This window comes from Polistes dominula, unplaced genomic scaffold, assembly GCF_049000335.1.
Source record: "Polistes dominula isolate Pdom_NZ unplaced genomic scaffold, Pdom_raw_medaka contig_73, whole genome shotgun sequence".
Taxonomy (NCBI): domain Eukaryota; kingdom Metazoa; phylum Arthropoda; class Insecta; order Hymenoptera; family Vespidae; genus Polistes; species Polistes dominula.
Window position 1 is genome coordinate 1,195,800 of NW_028300951.1, and position 16,030 is coordinate 1,211,829.

The window sequence follows — 16,030 nt, forward strand, 5'->3', positions numbered from 1 at the left end:
GGAAACTGACGTTTAAAGAAATGTTATTTATCTATATGTTCTCTTTTATTTCTCTTTCCATCGAAAATAGTCGAGTTGCTCTCGATAGAACGAGAACACACAGGTGACGGGTCAGCGATAGGCTGTTTACCTACTTTAATTTACCTTAAGCTTGTGTTTGTGTCTTCTCTTTGTCATATAATGCTTTGATCATCTCAACACTATCGCTTTATTACTCATTTATTAGATTATTATTATTATTCTTATTATTATTCTTATTAACTAACACAACACATACCTACAACACACATACCTACAACACATACCTACACTACATACATATATATACATATATACATATATACATAGGTGTATAATAATTCAAAGATTTATTTTATCTCAATTTGATTTACTGCAGATTAACACTCGTAGTATTTTTTTATAAATATATAAATATTGCATAACATATGAACTAATCAAACATATCACAAACACACACACAATTCACACATGTTCATAATCATTTATTCTTTTGTATTATTATTATTTTTTTTTTTTGAATTTTTGTTTAATATTAGATATTGTGTTTCTAATTATTATTCTAATAAATCCACTTTGCAACTTTACATTTAATAACATTAATCATCCAAATCGGATTTTATTGATATCTATAATAAATTATTATTATTATTATTATTAATGAACTTACATTTCAACGATTGAAACTTATCCTAATTTATTGACTATCAATAATAATAATAATATTTCCACATATATATATAGTATAATAATTATAATGATTTTATTAGAATCATTTTTCTTCTTTATTGTAGCATATATTTTATTTTAATTCATCTTACGTCTAAGCTCATTCATCATTTCAATCGGCTTATTAAAATTTAATTGATTAACACTAATGAATATCACACATACACATACACACATATTACAGCTACATACAAGCATGTATAAGCTGTAACTATTATATTTTATAATTGGAAAAGAAAATATTTGACTTGACAAACAATTGCATAATTCATATAAAATTGAAAAAAAAAAAAGTGAAAAGAGGGTACTTTCGTGAAGATTCTAAAATGAAGATATGCATGGTATATTTTTTTGGGGGGGGGAGGGATTTTTCAATGACGTTTCAAAGAAGTGTTAAATAGAAACAAATTAATTAACAAATGGTAAAATAGTATTTTTACTTCATATAAAATACTATATTTTTTTTATATATATATTATATTAATAGATTTATATTAAATTATATTTAATTAATATTAAATTTATTTTTTATAATTAATATTAAATTTATATTAAATTATATATATATATGTATAATAATAAAATTATTTATGTATAAAATATTTATTATTATATTGATAAATTTATATTAAATAAAATTTCATTAATATTAAATTTATCTTTTATAATTAATATTAAATTTATATTAAATTATTATTATTATTATTATTATTATTATTATTATATATATATATATATATATATATATATATATATTAATAAAATTATTAATATAAATAAAATTTATATGATTTTACAATTACTTACAAATTTGTACGATTTTAAAAATAATTCAACTTTCAAATTTACAATTGCGTACTCTCATTTTTAAATTTATCAAAGTTCCTTATCAACATTGATGTAAACTTTGTTAACAAAAAAAAATATTTGACAAACGGTGTTAGAAGGGTTTTTGCTAAAAAAAAAAAAAAAAAAAAGAAAAAAAAGCAAATAAATTCAAAATGAAGAAAAATGACGTATCTGTCTGTGTGTGTGCTAGCTAACAATTTTTTAAGAATCCTCCTCCTCCTCCTCTTCTTCTTCTTCTTTTTTCTTCATCATCATCATCATCATCGTCATCATCATCATCGTCATCTTCTCGACCTGACTTTTAATGATCAGTTTCGTTCGACCAGTTTTTCGGTGTGAAACGAATGAAATATCGACTAAATATAACCACCACCGGGGTCAGGAGGAACCTGGTGGTAAGTAAAATAAGAGAGAGAGGGAGAGGGGGTAAAACCGTTCTCTGTGCTTGCTGATCGGAATAACGGGGGGGGGTGGGACGGTGAGGGAGAGGGGTGCAGTAGGAGGAGCAGGAGGAGGAGTATCTCGATGCTACTCCGAATGTAGGGCAACATCTGACGGGGTGGGGGGGGGTTCTCTTTTCTTTTCTTTTCATTCTCTTTTCGTCTTCGAAAAAGATTTATCGAACGAATGAACATCAACGTAAACACCAAAAGAATCCCCCCAGATTACGTTTAATCGATAAATCGATCGATTTTTTTTTTACAAACTTTTTAAAATCTTACGTTACTATTTGACGTTTATTTTTTTTTTTTTTTTGTACATTTCATCATCCCTATTATTCGATATTTTGTTCATTTATTCTACGTTCATTTATTCTGAACGTTTCATGAATGCTTTTTTTAAAAATTTCATTGAAAAATACAACAACAAAAAATATATATATATATATTTTGCAAAGAAGGTATATTGTTTAATGTTGTTTTGTATATTGTTAATATTAATATCTAATATTATATTAGGGCATAATTAGAATTAAGTATATTGTCAAGGGGAACGAACATGTAGGGGGGGCCTTTGGGGTAAACACCCTAAAGGGGTATACCTGAAAAATAAACTTCTTCTTCTTCTATATATATATATATATATTTTGCATATGTTCATTTTAAAAAATCATCATGAAAGTTCTTCTCCTTCTTCTTCTTCTCCCTATTCTGATTTGTCAACCCTTAAAAAAAAAAAGAAAAAAAATTCCTAATGCCATATTACCATTTGTTTGGTTTCGAATTTCTTTCTCATTGTGAACTATCAAACTTTCCAATTCACGACGAATTATCTCAGCCCTCGATCCGAGTGTTCCAACAAAGACGTCGAATCCTAAAGATGGTAGTAGAATGGTGAAGATGGTAGTGATGGTTATGGTAGTGCTAGTGGTAGTGGTAGTGGTGGTTGAGGGTTGAGGGGGAAAGGTTGAGGTGGAAGAAGAGATATATCACAATCCTTACCCTTCCCACCTAATGGGTAATCTTCTTTGTGGTTCGTTCGAAGCTTTCGTGGAGAGCACGCTTTCACTACGGAAAACACTTTCGCCGACTCTGATCGTCATCCAACTCCTCCTCCTCCTCCTTCTCCTTCTCCTTCTCCTCCTTCTCCTCCTCTTCTCCTCCTCCTTCTGCTTCTTCTACTCTTACTCGTACTACTCGTCATGTTGAATTGCTCTGTTACTTCGTTGCCTTTTGCTATTTTTCTGTTTGCAAGTGATGATATAGTAGCGATTCGAATCAAGGTCTATTCTTAACGTTTTACTTTCACGCAAATTTATTCTCATTTTACACGGCATTTAATTTTTATATTCATTTATCATTTCAAATTAGATTTGATTTATTTTGTTAAATCGTTGAAGAGAGAGAGAGAGAGAGAGAGAGAGAGAAATAAAATCTACGAAGAGAGAGATCAATTGAATGAAGTGGTTGGTGGTTTAAACTAAAAAACATTAACGATAAGAAAGTACTATTTTTTTTCTTTATTATTATTATTATTATTATTATAAAAAAATATATATTAGAAATATTATTTAATTCATTTGAGCACCCACTTGAACAACGTGTGTGTGCAATCATCTTTAAGTTAGCCTATTATCAGTTATTTTAAGTAAAATATTTGTTCAAATATAAGTTTTTTTTTATATATTTAAATTTATAGTATTTTTTATATTAAATAAATAGTATGTTTATTATTTTAAATATATATAAATTACGTGTCACGTTGTTTGTCCGCAATGGATTCTTAAACTACTGAACCGATTTGAATCAAATTTTGTACAATGTGTGCAGTTTTATCCAACTTGAAAGATAGGATAGTTTATATCTCAATTTATAATTCGCAATTATTTGTTTATTAAATTCGTTGCTGATTGTGAGCCACAGCAACGCGTGGCGGGACACACCTAGTTTTAAATATAATTAAATTAATATAGTATATAATATAATAATATAATTAAAAATAATTAAATATAATTACATAGTATCTTTTATAGTAAAATAAAATTTGCCAATTAAAAAATTAGCAAAATAAAAAAAATAGAAATGGCTCCTAGGAACCATGTTCCTAATCGCCGAACCCAAAGTTATGGTCTCGAATGGGTTAAACAAATTTAACTCGTATTTTAGATTGTTAATAATATCGTAAAATATATTATTGTTTACAAAAACTGAGGAGGAAGAAGAAATGGTTTTGATCGTGAATCGATGGGTTGTGAATAGTGGAAGGAAGAAAAGGAGGAGGAGGAAGAGGAGGAGGAGGAGGAGGAGACCTTGAAAAGTTTAATAGCAACAACGATAACGATGATTCTGACGACTATGACGGATAGGTCTAAGGAAACTAGTTCAATTAGAGAAAACCGCGGAAAAGGAGATATCTCTGTGAGTGTAGAGTAGTAGTAGTGGGTTTATCGAGGTATGAGGGTTTTGGGGGGCAAAGCCACATCGGCAGCTCGTCAAACAAGCGCGCCCCGTTCTCAAACGACTCATTGAACTCTTTTTTTTTCTTTTTATTTTATTTTATTTTTATTCCAAAATGCAGACTTTAACTTATCGTCCTTGCAATAAATCACCTTCACGAAAGTGTACGAACAAAACGAAATATAAAAAAAAAAAAAAAAAAAATAAAAGATTTTTTACTCGTTTACACGTTGAGCGTCACGTGAATATTTATGCAAATTCCTGTCAGGCCACAGGTGTTACTTTGTATTAGTAAGACACTGTGTGTCAGTCACCGGTGACGGACGTGGCCTGAATGTAAAGTTTGGTGTCAGTCACAAATGACTGACGTGGCGCTTAACGCGTTAAATGACGTTTGAGAAGAGGCTCGATGAACGAGTCTCACACACACATACAGACACATACACACACACACACAAAGAAAGAAAGAGAAAGAGAAAGAGAGAGAAAGAGAGAAAGAAACACAACGTGCCGAGGCTACGACCGCGTTTCTCGCGGTGGTTTTAAGTGGCACGCGCCTACCTGCCCTCACTTTGCCCTCACTTTGCCCTCTCTTATTCTCTTCTCCATTCTCCACCTCCACCACCACCTCCATCACCACCTCTACCTCTACTTCTCTACCTTTATCTGCAACACTACTACTACTACTAGCACACTCTACCTTCTTCAGGTTGACTTTCTTCTTTCTGCACCTATCTCTTTCTCTCTCTGTCTCTTTCACACACTCACACACACGTATACCTGTGAGATGATCAACACAACTAACATAAACTGGTGACAAATGGGAGGAGGGAGAGGGGGTGGGGGTGGGTGTTAACTCTCATACAACGTGGTGCCATTCTCGCGTGTACTACGAGAAATCTCTCATCATCATCGTCATCGTTATCATCATCATCATCATCATCATCATCATCATATCGTCATCATTATCATCATCGTTGTCGTAGTAGTAGAGTACGTATAGTTTTTTCTTTTGAAGTATATTTCCCTCTCTCTCTCTCTCTCTCTCCCCCCTCTCCCCCAACTCTTCTTCTATTTTAAAGACGCACGTGGTTCTTCTTCTTCACTTTCCCCTTTTTCGTATTGCACCTTTCTCTCTCTCTTTCTCTTTCTCTTATACACGGTGAATAAGTTGTTTTTTTTTTCTTGTAATCATTTTCCTTATCCTCTCTCCTCTCTCTCTCTCTCTCTCTCTCTCTCTCTCTGTCTTTCTCTATATCACCTTTCCATGTCTCTTTATCTATTTTCTTCCCTTTCTATTTTCAATTTAAACTCACGTTGGGGATTTAAGGATGACATAGATAGATTGCTTGCTAATTTTCTTTTATAGCTTTTTAGTATAACAAAGATAGTTAGAGAAAGAGAGAGAAAGAGAGAGAGAGAGAGAGAAAGAAAGAGAGAGGGTGGGAGAGAGGAGAGGGAGAGAGGGAGAAGGAGAGGTCAGGAATCATCGACTATTTTATTATTTTTTTTATTTGTTTTCTTATTTTACACATATGTGTTACCCATATCCATTTATTATATATGAATTATAATACATTTAAACACTAATGGTTAATTAATTGTATAATATAATATTAAAATAATAATAATAATAATAATAATAATAATAATAATATTTAATTAATATATCAATTTTTGATAATATCGTTAAAGTAACATTGCATTTATTTTCACATATGTGTCCATATATATATATTAACACATATAAAGAATTACAATTGACACACTAATGATAAAATAATTCTATAATATAATAATAATAATAATAATAATAATAATAATAATAATAATATTGAAATAACATTGAATTAATTTAATTGAAAAATAATGTGTTTTTTATGTAAACTCATTTGAATGAAACAATTCATTTTGTTCATTTTTTTTTTTTTTTGATTTACCTTAACCCATTGACTGCCAGACATATTTAGTGCTGCGACTTGTCTTCAATTTTTAAAACCATAATAATATTAAGTTACTGATACAATATTCTAATGGTATTTACAATAATTGATAATTAATATTTTCTACACCATAGAAATATTTTATTCAACCTATTTAATAATTCTTAACGTTATTAACGATTTGTTATTAATCTAAAAATGCAGTACACACTACGAGATATCTCGTAGTTGGCAGTCAATGGGTTAAACCACTTTCATAATTATCGGCACATATGACGTTTTATGTATATCTCTTCTTTACTACACGTGCACTAATACACACACATATATATATATATATATATATGTGTGTATAATAAAGCTCACAAACGATCTGGAAAATGAACGATGACGTTGAAGGTATTTGTCAGGCGTGCAAAACACAGAAGTGCACTGTTTAGAAACAGGGTCGCATCACTTGAGAAGTGTTGCCTCTCTCTTCTCCTCCTGACCTCTCCCTCTCTCCCTCCCTCTGTCTTCTCTCTCTCTTTCTCTCTCTCTCTCTCTCTGTCTCTCTGTTTCTCTTTTTCTCTTTCTCTTTTCGTTGTAACATCGCACATAACATTCCTTTCCTCTCGTCCTCCTTCGGTCGTGCTCATTATCGCGCTTTTCCATTATCCTCGTTCGAATTTCCACGCCCAACGACTGGTTTCTAGCAATGCACTGATGCTGTTACTGTTACTGTTACTGTTACTGTTACTGTTGCTGATGCTGCTGCAGTTGCTGTTACTGTTGCTGACATTGAAGTTGAAGTTGTAGTTGTAGTCGACGATGTTCTATGCATCATACGCATCCTTGTTTTTTAATAATACCATGTTTTTTTTTTTTATTTTTTCTTACTTTTTCTATTATTATTATTATTATTATTTTTAGTATTATTATGGGGAAATGTATATAGGATTACGTGAACCGAATTGAGTACATTTTTACAGATGTTTTTGGTTGTTGTTGTTTTTTCTTTAAATTTGTTTATTTTTTCTTGTAATTAATTTCTTTTTATTTATTATTATTATTATTATTATTATTATTATTATTATTTATTTCTATAATTAACTTATTATTATTTAGTTCTTAATTTATTTTTTTATTTATTATTAAATTATTCTTATTATTTATTTTTACTTGTTAATAATTTATTTTTCTTTTATTATTATTATTATTATTATTTAATCTTATAATTAATTAATTAATATTCAGTATTAATTTTATTTTTATTTATTTATTATTAAATTATTCTTATTATTTATTTTTACTTGTTAATAATTTATTTTTCTTTTATTAGTATTATTATTATTTAATCTTATAATTAATTAATTTATATTCAGTATTATTTTTATTTTTTATTTATTTATTATTAATTAATTTATTTATTTTTATTTTTATTTTTATTTTCGTGATTTTTTTTTTTATAATGGCATTCGTTTAAAACATATTACAAAATTATAGATAAGGAATAAACGATAATAGGAAAAAGGAAAACTATTCGAAAATAAATAGTATATACATATATGTATGTATATATTACCATGTTTGATAAAATAGATTATATGTGTGTAATCTAAAGACACACAATGTATATATATATATATATATATGTATATTTATAGGAAGGTTTGAATAAAAGCAATTCCCCCTTATAACGAATCAGGTTGATTTTTCTAAGAACAAGTTGTGTTCGATTTCACTCGTTTAAAGTACAAATTTTAATTAATATACATACATATTTGCATGTGCATGCATGTGCATTTATATGTGCACATATATAAGTGACCTTGTATAAAAAAAAAAAAAAATCGAGCTTACATATATACGCTCGATAAGAAAAACAGAGAGACAGACACGCGTTTGTATGATTCATTCTTTTTAATACAATTCACTGTGTACCGTTAGTTCTCGTTCGTATGTAAGTTTTTTTTTTTGCTTTTTTTTTTTTGCACTTACTATAAATAAAAAAAAAAAAAAAAAAAAATAGAGAGAGAGAATGATAAAAAAAAAAAAAAAAAAAAGAAACAACAAAATCCTTGATCATGACCTACGATTGAATTTATATCTTTTCCATAGGATAATTATTATTTTTGTTTTTTTTTTCAACAATTTTTATTTTTAACGCGATACACATATTTTTCATTACATTAACATATAATTATTAGAACATAATTGAATTATATTTGATTAACATTAATGAGAATTTTCATTCACGAATTTTTCATTAAATCTAACAAATTATTTTATATAATAAATAAAAAAAAATAAGTAATAATTAATCAAACAAAAGAAATATAATGAAAAACAAAACTTAAGCACACAAACAAAAAACAAAATGACAAATATTAAACGAATAATATAATTTTTATAATATAATTATTTTTATTAAACAATGAATGAATATTATAAATAATTTAAATATAATATTTTGATATTTTATATTTATCAGTATAAAAATATAAATATTATACTTTTTATATATATATATATATATATTATATTTATATTAATTATATTCTAAATATGATTTAAATATAATTTAATTATATTTGACTATCATTTACAAATATCATAATTATCAAATTCTTCATTCGTCTAACAAATGATTTAATATAATAGAAAAAAATTTATTAACCATTGTTTTATATTTTAAATATAAAATATCAATATTATACTTTATATTTATATTAATTATATTTTAAATATAATTTGAATATAATTTAATTATATTTGACTATCATTTACAAGAAATGTTAATTATCAAATTTAACTTTAACGTAAGTTACTTTAACCAAAACCATAGTAAACGATATTAAATTACACAGGTTGTATGGCTTTCTAAAACGTTCGTTTAAACCAAACTCGATCTGATGCTGATGCTGATGCACTTGCTGCACTTGCTGCATTTCACGTCTCTCAAACATGATGGGGGGATAAATCATGCCAACTGCTCGTTAATTCTTCAGAAAAAAGTGAGAGCGAGTTATACTACTCTCTCTCTCTCTCTCTCTTTCTCTCTCTTTCTTTCTCTCTCTTTCTTTCTCTCTCTTTCTTTCTCTCTCTTTCTTTCTCTCTTTCTCTCTGTCCTGTCTGTTTCTCTCTTTCTGTCTCTTTTCAGAATCAAATAAGCTAAACATTCGAGTTAGGTTTACTTTAATCGAAAAGAAAACGTTCGGGAAAAATGTTTTTGTTGTTTTTTCTCTTCTTCTTCTTCTTCTTCTTCTACTTCTACTTCTTCTATTTCTACTTCTATGTTTTCTTAGATCTAGATCAACGATTAAAACGACTCACGGATTTGTGAACCGTGTGCAACAACCCCCCCCCCCCCCGCACCTCCCCCCTTTCCACCTCTTTTTCTCTTCTTGTATTGACTTACTTTATCATATATGGGGTGTACTAATATTTTTGTTGTTAGTTGAATTGAACAAATTTTTAGAACTAGAAATAGACAATTATTTGTGATAGTAATAATTTTGATTTTTGGTTTTTTGGTTTTTTTAATAATTAATTGCAATTAATGAACTTTATCAATAATTATTATTATTTAATTTAGTTAATTTAATTAATTCTTTTTCTATTTTATATTATTATATATATATATATATATTTTGCTAAATTATATTTATAATATATTAATCAAATATTTTATATTTAAAATACAATTAATATGAGAATATTAAAATATAATATTTAATAATTTTATAAATATATAAATTAATATTTAATATTATATAATAATTATTATATTATAATGTAATATAAATATACAAAATATAATTATAATAATAATAATAATAATAATTATTATAATAATAAATCATTCATTCAATATTTATTTTTGTTTTTTATTTTTTGGTTAAACATTGAACAACCAACTTTCGTTTTGATAAATATATAATGCATAAAAAACATACATATATATATAAATATAAATAAAAAAAATATATACGTAAGTATATTTTACAACATCGTAAAGTATCACCTTCGAAGTCGTTAAAAAGAACGACATACCGTTCTTCTTTCGTAATATACACGAGTTACACGAGAAAATTGGACCGATTTTGTAAAAGGATTTTATAACAAGTAAAGTTTCGACATGTTGCAACAAACTGCACCAAAACGACGACGTGTTCTCTTTGCAATATAACTGCAACAGCAATATATATATATATATATATAACACTGGATATATAAACGTAATTTGTTTTTAATGTTAAAATCAAAGTGAACAGAAATAAAAAAAAAAACAAAAATAAAAATAAAAATAATAATAAAAAAAAAAACAAACAAACATAATATTCATGAATGTTAAGTAGATATTTAAACGTTATTCTAATTATATATCTATTGAAATTATCTAAAGGTCAGCGTATATATAATAAAGATAATTATGTAAAGATAAATATAATATATACTTTCTCGTCGAATTAAAATACAATGGCAATTACGCGATGCTTGACGACAATGACGACAATGACGACAATGACGACAAAAAAAGAAAAAAAGGAAATTATAACGTTTTAAATAAAAAAAAAAAAAATAAAAAAAATAATTAAAAATTTGTGAACTACAACAACAATAATAATAATAATAATAATAATAATAATAATAATAATAATAATAATAATATTATTATTATTATTATTAATATAATATTATTATATTTAATATAATATATTATAATTAATATAATATTATTATTATTATTATTATTATTATTATGTGTGCAAACTAAAATAATTTTAACATGTCGATAATAAAAAAAAAAAATAAAAAGAATAAATAAAAATTTGTGAATTACAACAATAATAATAATAATAATAATAATATTATTATGTGTGCAAACTAAAATAATTTTAACATGTCGATAATAAAAAAAAAATAATAAATAAATAAATAAATAAATAAATAAATAATTCTTTTTTTTTCTTTTAAATAAATTTTTCTATCCAAATATTTTCTCTATGAAAAGTTAATGTATTTTTTTTTTGGTTCCTCTTTTTCTTTTTCTTTTTTTTTCTTTCTTTTCAAATAAAATGATTATTAATTATGCATACAAATTGTCGACACAACGGCACCGGCGACTCATAAAATCGAGACAGTACGTAGGTGTAATTTAAACCCATATACATATATATGTTTAAGGAATATACGTGTGTTTGTGTGTGTGTGTATGTTTGTGGTTGTTGTGTTATGTGTCTTGTTCTATCTTACTATATGACCTCGTCTCGTAGCATGGTTGAATAGGCCTGTCAATGGGTTCACTTCATTGAATTAAATAGGCCATTCGTGCACGGACGTAATTATTCATCTTGCTTTTCTACGAATCTCTTTCGTTTATTATACTTCTCCTGCCCTCCACTCCCCACCCCACTTCAACCCACCCCATCCTATCCCCCCCCCAACTGTTATTGTTCATAAAAAAAAATTAAAAATATATTTTTGAATATTTATCAATTAATTGTATTTGAATCATCGAAACGAAAGAAATCATTTGATACGGGAACAGTTTAACAAACAACAGAGAGAGAGAGAGAGAACCCCATAGTCTGTTGGTTGGTTGGTTGGTTGGTTGGTTGGTTGGTTGAGAGTACAACGACCGAGGAAGAAAGATTATGCGTTCATTTTTCAAGGGCATGTCCGTTCATTCGTTCGTTCATTCGTTCGTTCGTTCGTTCGTTGTTCGCCTTGGAATCGTTCAGACTATCTCTCTTTTCCTTGCATTAAATCGCAAATGACGATATCACTCTCTCTCTCTCTCTCTGTGTGTGTTGTGTGTGGGATTTAACTGAGTAATTCATTCCATCATGGGGGAACACTAAACTATGCAACTAAATCTTTAAAAAAAACTTACTTAAGTATTTTTACTATTTTTTTTTTGTTTTTTTATTTTTTAATTCTATTAAAAATAAGCTATTATAAATATATTTCTAAAATTTATTATATATAATTAAAATATTATAATAATTATATAAGTTATTTTTCAAATAAATGTGTACCCCAAAGGGTGGGGTAGGCACGTGTTCGAATCACTGTTTGTTTGTCTTTGAATTCATTCTGGTTTATTTCAAAGTAATGTGTGCATACATTTTTATATTATTATAATATTTAATATTAATTTTAAATTATTACAATATTTCAAAGTAATTTTTAAATAAATGTGTACCCAAAAGGTGATACGCACGTTCGAATCAAATACAAAGTGTTACCAATTGCCATGTTACAAAATTAAATATAAAAAAATTATAGAAAAATGTTAAGATAAAAATAAGTAGTATCACGTTTTGCTAGTACCTTTATCTATTTAGTAATAAATTACTGTACAGTAATAGTAGTAGTAGTAGTAGTAGTAGTAGTAGTAGTAGTAGTAACTGTAATAGGGAGCTTGTTGTCTCCCTTACAAAATACCGGTGTTTGTATTTGAGTTCATTCTGGATTATTTCAAAGTAATGCATAAATTTTTATATTATTATAATTAATTATTATAATATTTAATATTATATTTAATATTAATTTTAAATTATTACAATATTTCAAAGAGTAATTTTCAAATAAATGTGTACTCGAAGGATGTTAGGTACGTGTTTGAATCAAATGCAAAGTGTCATCAATTGCCACGTAACAAAATTAAATATAAAAAAATATAGAAAAATGTTAAGATAAAAATAAGTAGTATCACGTTTTGCTAGTACCTTTATCTATTTAGCAATAAATTACTGTACAGTAATAGTAGTAGTAGTAGTAGTAGTAGTAACTGTAATAGGGAGCTTGTTGTCTCCCTTACAAAATACCGGTGTTTGTCTTTGAGTTCGTGAAGATCTCTCTCTCTTTCTCTCTCTCTCCTCTCTCTGTCTCTCTTTTTCTTTCTCTTTTTGAGAGAAAGAAACCTAGTCGTGCAACCTACCTACCTACATAAACACGATGCTCCGCTTTGCTTTCCGTTCTCCTTATGAGAACCTTCTTCTGCTGCATTGCACCTCCTTGTTACGAGTGTGTTGTATTCGTTCTTTAGTACTTCTCTCTCTCTCTCTCTCTCTCTCTCTCTCTCTCTCTCTGTCTCTGTCTTTTTCTCTTGTATGTTAGCGCATGCGTTTATATTATACTTGTTTCGTCGTGTCGTCGTCGTCGTCGTCGTCGTCGTCGTCGTCGTCGTCGTCTCGTAGTCCTAAAGAGAGAACAAGAAAGAACATCAAAAAAAAGGAAAAAAAAAAAAAAAAAGGGTCAAGAGTCGCGAGAACAGGCAACCCAATTTTGTCATCAACGAGAGAAGAAGACTACTTTTATGCATTTTGATAAAGATATACATTTCACGAGGTTAAGGTCACTTAGAGTTACTTTCATAAGGTTTTTTTTTTTTTTTTGTTGAAAACTCCAATTATTATTATTATTATTATTATTATTATTATTATTATTATTATTTATTAACTTGTTTTAAGAATCTTGATTTGTTTTTTTCGTTAACTTTTAAAATTCATTCTGCTGATCAAATCGTATCAATTTATTGTACGTTATTCATGTAAATGCATGGATGAATACTTAAAATAGAATATATATATATATATATATATATATATATATATATATATATATATATTTTTATAAAAATAATAAAAAAAAATAAAAATAAAATAATACAATTACTATTATAAATTTATTTTTTACAAATATAATTTGTATAAATTTGTAATTTATAATTTTTCTAAATATAGTAGTATAATAATATAAAATATAATAGTATATATATATATATATATATATATTTATAAAAATAATAAAAAAATAAAAATAAAATAATACAATTACTCTATTAAAATTATATTTTATAAATATAATTTTTATAAATTCATAATTTATATTTTTATATAAAAATAATAGTATAATAATATAAAATATATTAGAATATACATAATAAATATATGTTAGAAAAATAATTTAAAAAAATTAAAAAAAAAAAAAAACTAATATACCTATAACCAAATTAATTTTTTACTATACTACAAAAAAAAATAATAAATAATAATGTACTATTATATATATTTTTTTTTCTTCAACAATTTACTCAACAATTATTTTTTTTTAATTTTTTTTTTTTATTAGATAACACATTAATTATGATATAATATAATTCCACGTGTGTATTATGCACTATGTATTATGTATTATGCATTATGTATTATGTATTACGTGTATCATCTGAGTTGAAAAGTCTTGAGCTTTAACGTAGAATAATTTTTAGTGTTTTGTTTTTTTTTTAAAAGAAAAAAAAAATTCTTTATTTCTAATATTATTTTGTTTTGTTTTGTTTGTTAAGTAAAGTATATAAAAAAAAATTGTCTATATTTTATATTTTTTGAAAAATATAATCATTCGTCGTGAACGTACGTATCGAAACAAAAAAAAAAACAAAAAACAAAAAAATAATACAAGAAAAGAAAAACAGGTTGTTCGATAAAAGTTTCTTGACTATTGCAAATAGAAAAATAAATATGTAAAGTATGTTGGTTAATTTTAAAATGTTCTTAACATGCGTCATCGATAACAACACGTTTTAACAGGAAACTAGTTAATGAATTGTTAACACAAATGATTAATTAAAAATAGAAAGAAAGAAAGAAAGAAAGAAAAAAACAAAACAAGTGAACAAAGTAAAAAAAAGTAATTATATAATCTTGAAAATACCATTAAATGTTTCATGACGTAAGAGTAGAAATAAAATAAAATAAAATAAAATAAAAAAGAAAAAGTAAATATATTAGATAATTGACGAATAAACTCGTAATAAAAATGAAAGTTTGAATCTTTTGTTAAGTCGAATGAAAATCTAATCGATTAAAAAACTTTTTCATTAGTTTTAACGCCCATTTATTATTATTACGTGCCACACACACTTATACACGTAAGAAGTTTTGAATTTTAATTTAAATAAGGAAATTCTCTCAAACTAAGCAACCAACCAACCAACCAACCAAACAACCAACCAACCAACCAAGCAACCATACGGTAGCATAATGCAACTACTTTGAAATTAATACCGTTAGATGGGATTAATTAACGAGATGCATCTGATTAAATAATCATAGTTGAAAAAGGTATTGAATTACAAACGCTATACTGAAATCTTTCATGAAAAACAACTATCTCTTTTTCTTTTATTTATGAATTATAAATCAAAGACACACACACACACACACACACACACACTTATCATTTTGAAAAAATAAACTCTGTATATGAATTTATCTAAAATAATACAACTATTCATTTAAGATAATTAACAATGTTGTCATGTTAACACGTTCGTCGCCCAACCCGTTTTGGTTGAGTTTCTCGTCAGGCCCCAAAATTCAACTGTCGCGCCGCCATAACGTAAAAAAGCGATAAGTAGAAATATCAATAATACGATCCGAGTATTATTGTTATATTATATTATTTTATGATCTTGTATTTACCGAAAATAATAAAATATAAAATAATTTTTCTTCTTATTATATATATAAATTACGTGTTACGTTGTTTGTCCGCAATGAATTCCTAAACTACTGAATTGATTTGAATAAAATTTTGCACACT

The 16,030-nt window shown here is 26.5% G+C and overlaps 1 protein-coding gene across 5 annotated transcripts in view; it reads left to right on the forward strand.

Moving 5' to 3' along the window:
- The window catches only part of rdx (BTB/POZ and MATH domain-containing protein rdx), a 95,767-nt gene that overhangs the window by 17,124 nt on the left and 62,613 nt on the right, over positions 1–16,030 (forward strand). The gene's annotated exons all lie outside the window — the stretch shown is intronic.